We start from the raw sequence: 12,096 nt of genomic DNA on the forward strand, positions 1-12,096 counted from the left end.
AAGATCTCTATCAGTAAACAATAATCGTTTGAATATCGAAATTCTCCCGTAAAATATGGCGCTTCAAAAGAATCCCAAACTGTTAGTCATGTAACCTATTTATCAGCACCTATTATCTATAAAAGCTATTGTGCCTGCGAAAATTATCGCAGGGTGAGAAGAAAATGATATCTTAATAATGCAGAGAGCTCTTGAGATTTTTCCGCTACGTTATATGCCACTTTCAGTGGTGTAAAGCTTCGATGGCCCACAGTCGGTTCCTAGCTACCGCAGGTGAAAGGCGGGGCGCGTATCGCGGGAACGTTACGATTTAAATTTCGAATTAGTAATGCATAGATAACAAACTATTTGGTGTATTTGAAACTTTTTGATATAATATTGTGTTGTGAATAACTTTTGTGGCACTTGTGAAAGTTTCGGGGTAAGTTTCGCTTTGGAATCAAAGTAACAAATAATATCGCTAAATTATTACTTTATAAGAAATTTCCCTCGTAATTGAATTATCGTTTTTACTATTTTATAGATAAAGTCATTAAAAAACTCCGAAACTGTCGTGGCTGAAGTAAAACAAATGATAAAGAACTATGAGTTTCCATTCTAACGAAACCTTAACTAGTTCTTCCTTATAAATACATAATATAGTATTATTTATAAATACTTTTGAAGGTTTGATTCAGATTGTAAACATAAACTTCCGTAACCTTTCTTAAATTTTAACTGAACTTAAAAGCTATGAAAGCTTTATAAACTTTAAGTAATAAATATATCAAATGTCTAATTACACAAGGCTTAAAACGATTTACCTAATAAAATGCCTTGTCTGATGTCATATAAAATCTCTAAATAGCGTCACGAATTTCTTCAATTAATTATTTTTATTTATTTATTTTGACACTAACACAACTGACTAGTACGGAATATACAGGGTTTATTTATTCATTTTATCGAAGATTAAATAAAAATGATTCAGTTCGGTGTTTCCATTGTTTATAGAACAGTGGGCTAATGGCCAGAAGAATGCTGCGTCAGCAGTCTTTTAGGAACGCTAACACTTTTTGTACAATCTTTTCTTGAATTCTCTCGTTTATTTCTACCAATATGTAACCCTTATTAGATATTATATTTATCGAATAAAAGGGATAGCGGGGAAGGAACGGAAAATCGTGGCGAGGATGAGAGAAGTGGAAGAATTTGAAAGGAAGCGTTCTGTTCGTATGAGTCGTGTACTAATGTTTAACATAATGACATGGACCTAATGTTATCCTAAATATGTTGAATATAGTCTAATTATAGTTTTATATATTTTGTGTTCTTATCGAATTTATGGAAAATGTAACGTGCATTTGCCAAAGTATATAATTATCAACCACAATACACAACATAAATAGGTCTACTCTGTTTTCCTTGAGTTTTCATAAAAATGGTCATTCTGCATAAGAATCACTTTAATTAAAAAAAAATCGTATAATTTAAAGCAATAATTAACGGCCTTTAGATGACTCTTCAATCTTGACCTTGCAAACTGCAGTCATCAACGCTGCTCTATTTAATGTGTTTAATTTTCTACCGTATTGTACATAGTCCATTGTATATTCAGTTGGAGTTAGGTAAATACACAAAAATACAGTTTTACAATATTCTTAACCTTTATAGTAATAATCATAGTTAAACATTGACAATAAATAATTAATTTTAAGAGTTTGGTCCCTGTGGCACCAACACATGTGGCATTTAACACATTTAAAATAGAAATTATTTTAAAATATTGAAAAAAACAAAGTGTTTATGTTAATTATTTTTTTTTTACATTTTAGTTTATCAATTAATATGCGTGGATATTTTTTGATTATGGGATAGAAGACAAGCAAAAAGGTCACATAGAGTGAAGTCCCATGGACACGGACGCCAGGTTTGCAAGTCCGTTGCCAGGAATTACGGTAGTGTCCCTTATGTCCACGTCCCTTCCTTGACAGCCTATGCCCAGTAATGTGGTGTTTATAAGAACTGCCATATGTTTTTGTGTTTCAATAAATTTTATATATATTAGCTACAACTGTGTGGTCGCATAATTTAATTATATTAATAAAAACATGAATCTGCTTACCACTCTAAGATCAAAAAGTTTTATACAGATTTAACGTGAAAATATCAATCTCAGCCTAGTATAGTTTTTCGTATATCTTTTAATTTTCATAATTTCACTCAGTGGTAAATACAGAACACGTTTTTCGTTGACCAGACTGTGTTTTTATTTTATTTACGAGTCAAAATCAATTTAATTCTTCTAACAGTAGAGTTATTCAGATTAATACGTACAGCTGAGTTTAATCATTGTAAGTCAAGGCAGAAAGCGAAATTCCACCCGTATGACGTCATCTGTCGTTCCACAAGTGGGCGTTTTTCAGGCAGTTTTTACCAGCTCTACCACTATGTGGAACCGGCTGAAGTATTTCCTAACTTATATCTTAACATCAGGTGAGCTTCCTGCCCGTTTGCCCCGTTTGCCGTTTGTATAAAAAAAAACTATTTAACTAAGGGCCCTTCAAAAGTACGTACCAATTCGAAAACGGCCGGCAACGCACTCGTGAGCACAGTTCCGGCGGTATGAATAAGGATCGGAAATCCTCCTGTCTGTTAGCCCTCCGTTACATATTCAAAGAAATTAAGCGTAAAGTTGTCGGGTCGCATTATGGTTTTGATCTTCGACAGCCCATGTTAGTTATTTCGACCATGTATTTGCGTAGTTCCCACGAGAATATAAGTGCGTGCTCTTGCTGATAGAGGACAAATCTTTATTTTTAATGTATTTAATTATTATTTATTACTTAAGATGTCATGTGGAACATGGTGTAATGGTTGCAGCTCCTTACAAACATTGTATTAAAAAATACTTGGCGATTAAAAAGGGTGGCGGAGACATAATTGCCAGTTCTTCTCTTCCGTCTTGATTTGAGAACTGGCAGTAAATGTAAAATTTGTTATTAATTATATTTTTTGACGTTCATCAGTGTACCTACATAGTGTTATCTATATAAATAATTGATTTTGAGTTTTGAATTTTTAAGACATTTATAAAATACATTAAAAAGCTTACATTATAGAATAAATGAATATTCAAGTAACATCTTAAAAAGGTCACAGCCATCTTTCTGCTCCTTTCCTGACACCCTAATCTTTGGAGTTATTCATCCCAGGCGGAAACGTCTTCGTGTCATTAGAAGCAATCCCTCGAGTAATACTCGTTGGATTTACAAAAAGCTACATATTTATTTATTTTCCATATTTTTTTTAGTAAATTTATACTAATAAATGAAAGATTTTAATAGAAACATTAAACTTATAGAAATCGTTTTTATAGTATTGTCTTTTATTAACATAGCTTCTACATATTTAAAGAAAACACTTTACCGGATTGAAGCTATGTATTATTAAACTTATATAACATAATTTTAAATTTTTCGATGTATCGCGTGTTTTACAGCGTGCGTGACTGAAGACAAAAGGTGTTGAATGTCAAAAAGTATCACAGCTGTAGAAAAAGTTGTATTTATTTCACCGGAGTTGATATCGACTAAAGAATGAAGGATTTTTGCAGAAATTCCTCACGGTGTCCGCCATTTTCGCGGATTGTTTGTTTTCAGATTTTAATTATAAATTTTAATAATACATAGCTTCCAGCCGGTAGTTTAGTTGTTATATAAAGTTTTTTCTTTAACTTTTTTATAACTTCCTATAAATAATGCAATTCTTGTGGATTCAGCCAGTGCGCAACTAAATGGTGCTTCTCTGAGTAAAGCACCAATTACTCGTAAATTATAATATTTAGTAATATTAGTTATTTAGTATTATTATAAAGATATTTTTAGTAATTTAGTAGCCAATAATTTAAGAATTCTGTGTTTGTTTGATTCATAATCATAAGATCTTTGCCAATAATTTATTCTTGAAAAAAAATGCGACAATATTTTTACAATTGGCCCATGTACCGTACGAACACGAATTATCTGCGTAATTCGCCAATGTATTGGGATTTTAGCTAACGACACAATTTATGAAGACGTAGATATTTTCCGCCTTACCAAAGAGGGTGTGAGGAAATATTTGAGAAAGTGAAATTTGACTCTACTTATCAGTAGTAAGACTTTCTTTTCTCCTTAAAATATTAAATTGTGGTTGATAATGTTAATTTCAGATTCCTTTATTTTTTATTAATGTCGTTAATTGACTTATGCTTCGTATATTTTGTTTGACAATCTAGTCTGTTTGACTTTGTAAATTATCTAAGTTCTTTGTCTTTTATAATATGCACATAATAATATGTAGTATGTAATATGTGAATAATATATTTTAGTTTTTAAAGTCAAGAATTCTGTTGATCGTAACCGAACACCAAATATAATTTTCTACTGTTTAATGTATGACGTTACACATGCAATAACGTAAGTTATTTAAATTAATAAAAATAAGATAAAAATAAATCAGTGGCGCTACCTTTCTAAGGTCCGACAGACATTCTTAAGGTCAGGGCCTCAGATTTCTGTGTATGTTTTAGCAGCCTTCTGTGTGTGACACATGCCGTCGACTGTTTGGGTCTAAGGCATGCCGGCTTCCTCACAATATTTTCTTTCTAACGAATGTTAATAGAGCACATGGAAAGAAAGCTCATTTGTGCACAGCCGGGGATCGAACCTACGACCAGGCATGAGGATCACGCACGAAAGCCACTAGGCCAAGACTGCTACTGAAGTGAGACTAAAAATATATAGTAAACACAAAAATTTAATATAATAATTTATTATATTATAATAAATAAATTATTAGTTATAGCAAAGTATCAAGAAGCAAATTACGTTTTAGAAAACATTTTTCAATCAGATTAATAAGTCTCACCGAAGATCTTAGCGAAAATTATTCAAACTTGTAATCGTTCTTAAAAATTCAGCTTATATTCAAAGCTATAGGGCAATATAGGCTATCCGAAAGATTAATGGACTTTTGAATGAATTTTATCTATGCAAATATTAAGAGAATATAAATGAAAAGTCGAAGTTTTTTGCCCTAATATTTCTTAAAAGTTACTATTGAAATTTATTCTGATAACTAATTTTTATATTAGTTTTATAATATTAAACAAATGAATAGCAGTATTTTGTGATTGGAGTCGTTGAAAGACTGATTTTTTTATATATAATAGGGGGAGCAAACGAGCCTGAGGCACGCCCAAAAAGACAGTTGTCGCAGCCCATAGACCCATTCTTAGTGGGTGAGTTGCCGGCCTTTAAGGGAGGAGTACGCTCGAATTTTGAATTTTTGGAGGTCGTCAAGGTCAGGGAAGATTCCCGCCGGTAGTCGATTCCACAGTTTGATAGTTCGCAAAAGAAAATGCCTCGTGAAACGAACCGTGGAAGATTTCCAGCCATCAAGCCGATGTTGGTGAAATTCAGCATTCATGCGGCTTGTATGATGCTGATTGAGCCGTGTTTGTCATTGTGCCAATGTTGACCAAGCTACCATGGTCTTTTGTTTTACACCAGAACGAGGTAGCTGGTAGGATTCTAAGGTTTCGAGAGTGATCCAGAACATTTTACGAACGTTCTAATCTGATTGATGATTGATAGTTTTAAGTGTATTTTATTTTAAGTTTGGTAAGTCGGCGATCACCGTCATCCCGACGCCGAATAACAACTAATATGTAACTTGTGTTTTGTGTAATGTAAAGATGTTTATTAAATTAATAATAGTGGAGCTGCAAATAATAGTAATACTATATATGTGGAAGACTTTGTTTGTTTCATTTGAATATAGAATTTTATTTAAGAAAGAAATCATTTCACAGGCTTAAACATAAGCCGACAAATATTTAAAAAATGGAATGGAAAATTATAGTCGACGAAAAACTATGCAAATACATAGAGTGAAAGGATTAAACGGAAGTGTGGTTTTTGAGCGTTTAGTGCTTTAAAATTGAGGGTTTTATTTGGTATATGTGTGTTTAATGTTATTACTATGTAATAAATGAAAAAATGTATGTTGTAAATCTTTTGCTAGTCGCATTACTACAACGTCACAACAAAACGCTCTTTGCTCCATTGGGTTAGAATAATCTAAATTATTGACAATTGGGTGTATGCTACGAACACAATTATAATATCCAAATGTTCTCACTGATATGTAACAATTCTTACCCCTATACATACAAAGTATTTTGTCCCTTTCTATCGAATATCGTTTACGCTATTATCAAAAAAGATGTTTTACTTAAAACGGTGTGATAAAACAGATTATTATTTAGTCAAAAAGCGGTTTAATATTTACGATATGATGAGCCTTAACAACATAAACCTGTTTACGAAGACTAAATATATTTAAATGGACGTATGAAATACGAGGAGGTAAGCCTTGCTAAACAAGGTTTCAGCGGTACTGGTAATCAGTCGCTTCTCACAATTTAATTTTAATTTTGTGCGATCGAAAGCTGTTGAGCGTCATGCTCCCACCCTGTTGTTTCAGATTACGACAAAGTAGCTTCCATGTCTGAAGATCTCCGGCTTGATTGTTAGTTGGTGTCAGATTTTTTTTCATTGATTGGTCTTTCGTATTTATTTGTGTCCTATTTTCTTCCATTTTGCCGGTCCAACGATTTTACGCAGAAGGTTTTTAATAGGGTTTTTTTATGTAAAAATCAATGGATTATTCAAATAAAATTATTCATGCGCATACAGACAGAGACAGGACTCCATTTTGGAGGATTCGTTGTTCAATATTGTGGTTTGTGTGTTACCTACTATAAGGTCTAAATGGATGTCAAACTAACAAACAATAGTTCGACGGATGTAGGGACAAAGACGTCACTCTGAGGTCAATTAGGCCTTTGTTGGTATCTAAGGAAGTTCCTAATTTGGATCTAAGTCTAGACTTTGTGTTGTGAACTCAAATACCGATGTCAGTATGAGCCGATCGACAAAGCTACTTCCTTTAATATCTCACTCCTAGATATTAAAACGATTGTTGTATGCATGAAAATCATTTAGATATTATTAAATATTTTAAACACAATAATAGCGTATCTGTTTTCTATATAAGTATATAAAAATACTACGGTAAATAATGCTTCTAGTATCATAATCTATCTAAAGGTGCTATCTTTTTTTTTATAATAAAAGGGTTTATTTAGCCATCTATACACTAATTGAGGCTACTCACTGTTTTTTTTTTCATTTTCTCTCAATAGATTTTGCATAGGTCGATAAAAAATATTTTATTAATGAATTGTAATATAAAACAGCCATCTTGTCCTTGCTTCTTAATCCTTCTGAGTAACATTATGGTTTATTATATAAGCTGATCCAAAACACAAACACCACTTTAAATAAAAAAAACATAATAGTAAAAAACGTAAGAGATTTTTCACTTCAGACACCATTTTATCTGTTCTCTGCGCCATCATGTTTTTTTTTATAATTGATATTTTTATTAAGATATCTCTAATCGAAGTATTATATTAATGAGTTATACTTAAGTAATAAAAAGTAACTAAAAACATTCGTTTATTATTCAAATAAATTTGAGTTTTAATGCGTTTGCAGCTTTTTATCGATTAATTCACTTTCAAAAGTGTTTAATCTTTGTATGTAGTAAAAATACACGCATAATAACAGAGACATGCATTATGCACTATATACAATATATATATATAATTTATAAGATTTATATGTTTATATATATTGGGTGTCCATGGGCTGCGAGGACTGCTTTTTTGGCGTCCCACTGACTCGTTTGCCCCCCTATTATATATAAAAAAGACCTTCAAATAAAAATATAGTACCTATTGAGGTAATATATCTTTAAATAATTTACAAGTACTTAAACATGTGGTTACTAAAGGTTGTCTGGGTACATTAAGGCTTTGTGGTAGAATAATCTTGAAGGAAATTGCGAATAAACAGCATTAGCGACCCTTGCGTAGATCCTCAGATGTATTTGAAAAGGATCACTCGAAAATTATCATGTACATAAGAAAAATCCTCTTTTTAATGTAGCCCTGTATAAAAATAGAGTACTGAGAGTTTTTTACGCCGGCTTTTTCTCTCGGCCTACACCCTCTGTCTTCTTTGCCGATGAGTAGGGGTCTGGTTCGAATTTAATGACGTGACATAAGTGATACCTTGATGATCTTATGTTCCAAAATAAACGTATTTTATTTTTTATTTATATTTAAGAACAACAACAAGTGTTTCCCAACCTTTTTTGTGTTATACCCCTTAGCCAACCTAGGATTGACTTAAGAAATTTAAATCATAGGATTTAGGAAGAAATCACTAGAAAATTGTTAACGAACAATAAGTCAATTTTTAAAACATAATGAAATAGTGAAAATTAAAATTCCAAACAATTTTTAATAAAAAAAAATCGCATTTTTTTATTATTTTTATTCAGTGAGATCCTTGCGCTTGATGCTTGTTGCACAGTTTTATTAGATTGCATTTTGGTTAGCTGCAGTCTTATCTCTCCACGTTGTGTTATAACCAGCTGGTTTCAATTGTCCCCTTAACAAAGAAATTTCCACTCAAAAAAACACGTCACATTACAGCCATTTCAAGTTTCCTTAAAAATCTAAAACTCCAAATATATAAAAAAAGTCTTTTTAATCTATACCCGGACAGATAAGGAGATTTCTAGTACGTATGTGTAATGATATTTTTTTCTAAGTAATGAAGTTTTGCAAATAATAGGTTATATATTGTTGACATTTAGATATTATTTAATATCTTAAAAACAATACCAACACGTATCTGTTTTACGCCAACAAATAAATAACTGCAGTACTGTATAATGCATTTATACTTTAATAAATAAAATAAATCAGTATTGTGTATGTGTATTGATTATCTATCTGCTTCATGATCATTTTTCGATCAAGTAGGCAAGAAGCTGATCAACCTGTACCTGATACTTTCGGTTTAATGTAAGCCGGTTTCCTCACGATGTCTACAGTTTGAGCGAATCTTAAATGCACATAGAGAGTCCATTGGTGCACAGCCGAGGACAGAACCTACGACCTAAGACTTGAGAGTCCAACGCTGAAGGGCCAACACTGCTTTAAAGTGACATGTAAATCACATAAGGAAAAGTAAGAGAACGTTCCATGATTCAAAAGCCGTTACAAATTATATGAATCATAGTCTTATATACTTTATGTTAAATACGAAGCACTTAATATCACCCAAAAGCTGTAGATTTAACACGAAATGGTAGCGTCAATTTAACGGACGTTTTAAAATAAGAATCTTTAAAGGCCAGTTAATTAAAACCCTCATAAAGGAACGCAAGTCCATGACAATATTGGACCGAGTCAGCGCAACTGAAATTTAATTCACTTGAAGATATTATACCAACCTTTCGTTTGTAATTTTGACGTGGACAGGATAAACGATTTGTTTTATACAAAACAAACTTTATAATGAGCGTATAAAATCACTGGATCTTTGGCAATTAGACAGTTTAAGAAGCAAATATCCGCAAATACGCGCATCAGCATTGATAATAATTTAATATACACAATATAATATAATAAGTGTAATCTTCATAAATTATTTAAGCGTTATGAGAATAATATTTATGAAAAAAAAAAATATTATAAACAGTATTTTAGATAAACAATATGTTTGAAGGAAGGAAGAAAACCGACACTGAAGTTAGCTACAGTCAATATTTATATTTTGTGTGATATTTAAATAAACTTTATTTAAATAGATAATACGCTATAATAAAACATTCACTGTATTAATAAATACCTTTTTTCTACTGTTAGTGTACTTTTTCTACAAACGTGGTATAAATTTTTTGAAATGTTTTGAAACGCGTGTACATAAGTTTTTTAATCGATCCATTCCTTCAGGAGTGACAGTGATAGACATCTCCCCCTTGTGTTTGCGTTGGGGCTTAAGACATTTTCTTTAAAGATTATATATTATATGCCTAGTAAAATTCAGATTAAGGCCTCTGTAGAACGTCAAAGACAGAACAGGGAGCTTCGCTTTATTTTTAATAAACATGTTTTAATTAAGAGTGTTTCGTGTACATGTTACAGTTTTGTTTTTAAATATAGTAATATAATTTACTTAACATAACTTACTTACTCAGATAATTAATTTAAAAATATAAAGATAATATTAGAATCACAAGTATTGCAAAACAATAAATATTGTACCTTTCCTCAGACAGTGTTATATTTTTCTATGATCAAACTGAATGGGGTGTCTAAGTCGATAGCAAAACGATGCGACCTATTTCTAGTTCTATAACAAAATATAACTTTTAGAGTATAGAGGGTTACCATAAAATGAATCATAAAGATTACAAATCGTCTAAGAATAAAAGTTTGATTGTATTCTCGCTATACAATGAAACCGCAATCTTCCTAAAGAGGTATTTGAATTGCTTTTTACTCCGAGATAGAATAATTTTACTATTCAGCCCGATTAGTATTGAGCTTGTATTAGCAGTGTAGATATATATACCCTACATTTATTATTCAAGTAGAACCTACATTTTACTGATTAAATCGTTCTTGATACAGTTTTACAAGTCCTAAGTTTTACAAATGACAAACTATTGATCCTACAAATAGAAAGTCATAAGTATTTTGTTAATAGCATCTGTATTCGTACCGATTAACCTTTATTGTATAGAAAATAATGTAATGGTGAAGTTTTTAGAGTTGAATTTTTGCGTTTATTCGTTACAAAGGGATATAATATCATAATTCATTGAGCTTAAAAGCTTCTACTTTTGTACGAAGATTTTACTTCCTGTTTTAATATAATTTTAAAGCATATTTTGGTAAATAAATTATATTTCGGCCGGCAACGCACTCGCGAGCCCTCTGGCATTGGATGTCCGGCGGCGGTATCACTTAACATCAGGTGAGCATGTTGCTCATTTGCCCACTGTTCTATAAAAAAAAGTGCAGACATTAAATGTGCCTAAGAGTAGATTACCTCCATAAACGGACAATGGATAGGTTTTCAGAGTGATCAAATATTGTTCATGGGACTTGCCCGTTAAAGCAACTGTTGAAGAATCGTTCTTGGCAGATATCTTGCGTAATATTTTCTATCAATAAGTAGGTAACTTCTTTGTCCAACATATTTGGATCTCTGGATTCTAACTTTAGTCGTCCCAAAGATTCTTTTGTTCGTAGGTCTATCTCTCTCTGAAGCTCATTTAAATCAATATCGGCTATAACAAAGTTATTAATTCCATCACTTTACACGTACCATACGTAATTATTATAATTTCAACAGGAACTGGATCATGTCAAAGAAAAAAGTCATTGAAGATTAAAAAGTTACAAAGGCTTCTCTTTTAGTTATTTTGAAGTCGGTTACAAATAACTTAAAGTTACTGTAATTAAATGTAGCTAAAAACCAAATGATTTTGAGTTTACGTACATTTTGTAAGAAAGAAAGTTCGTACCCATTAAATTGAGTTACATCGCTAAACTTGTTGAATTATTTCTCTATTATAGATAAGTATATTTATTTTTAGGTACTTCAAAACTGCCTACAAGAGACAATACTAATTGCGGAAATATTGAATTTATATCACGATAAATTTGCAACGCATTTATACCAAACATTTGGAAAACTAAACTATTTGAAATCAAAAGCTTGAAAAGGCATCGAACAATACCGCTTGGTACAAAGCATTATTGGTTTTTCATTTATATATGTTGTAGAATGCAAAAGCCAAACCTATTATGTAGTCCTTTAACAGATTTTTGTTTAATGAGATTTAATATTAAGACTGTTTTATTATTTTGTTTATCACTTATATTCCTTTTTGTTAACATGTACCTTGTACCACGGAAGAGATCAGATATTTTCTTATGAATAAGGTTTATAATTATTATTTAGAGAATTTCATCCCTTTTTGGACACTCGCACGGATATTTGAAATCTGAAACCTATACCTAGGTCGCGTTTCAAGGATAACGTAAGCACTATAGGGGGAAATGGGGGGGACTTTAATTTTCTTAATTAGTAATTACGGCAGCAGCACTAGTCTTTATATAATAATAATTGATTTGCAAGA

General features: G+C 31.6%; 1 protein-coding gene across 1 annotated transcript in view; it reads left to right on the top strand.

Moving 5' to 3' along the window:
* The first annotated feature begins 258 nt into the window (after positions 1–258).
* LOC110995244 (neuropeptide CCHamide-1 receptor) overlaps positions 259–12,096 on the top strand; it is a 102,917-nt gene continuing 91,079 nt past the window's right edge. The window contains exon 1 of the mRNA XM_022262312.2: positions 259–421. The gene's annotated coding sequence lies outside the window, so the exon portion shown is untranslated. The remainder of the gene's footprint in view (positions 422–12,096) is intronic.

This window comes from Pieris rapae, chromosome 21 (assembly GCF_905147795.1).
Source record: "Pieris rapae chromosome 21, ilPieRapa1.1, whole genome shotgun sequence".
NCBI classification, from domain to species: domain Eukaryota; kingdom Metazoa; phylum Arthropoda; class Insecta; order Lepidoptera; family Pieridae; genus Pieris; species Pieris rapae.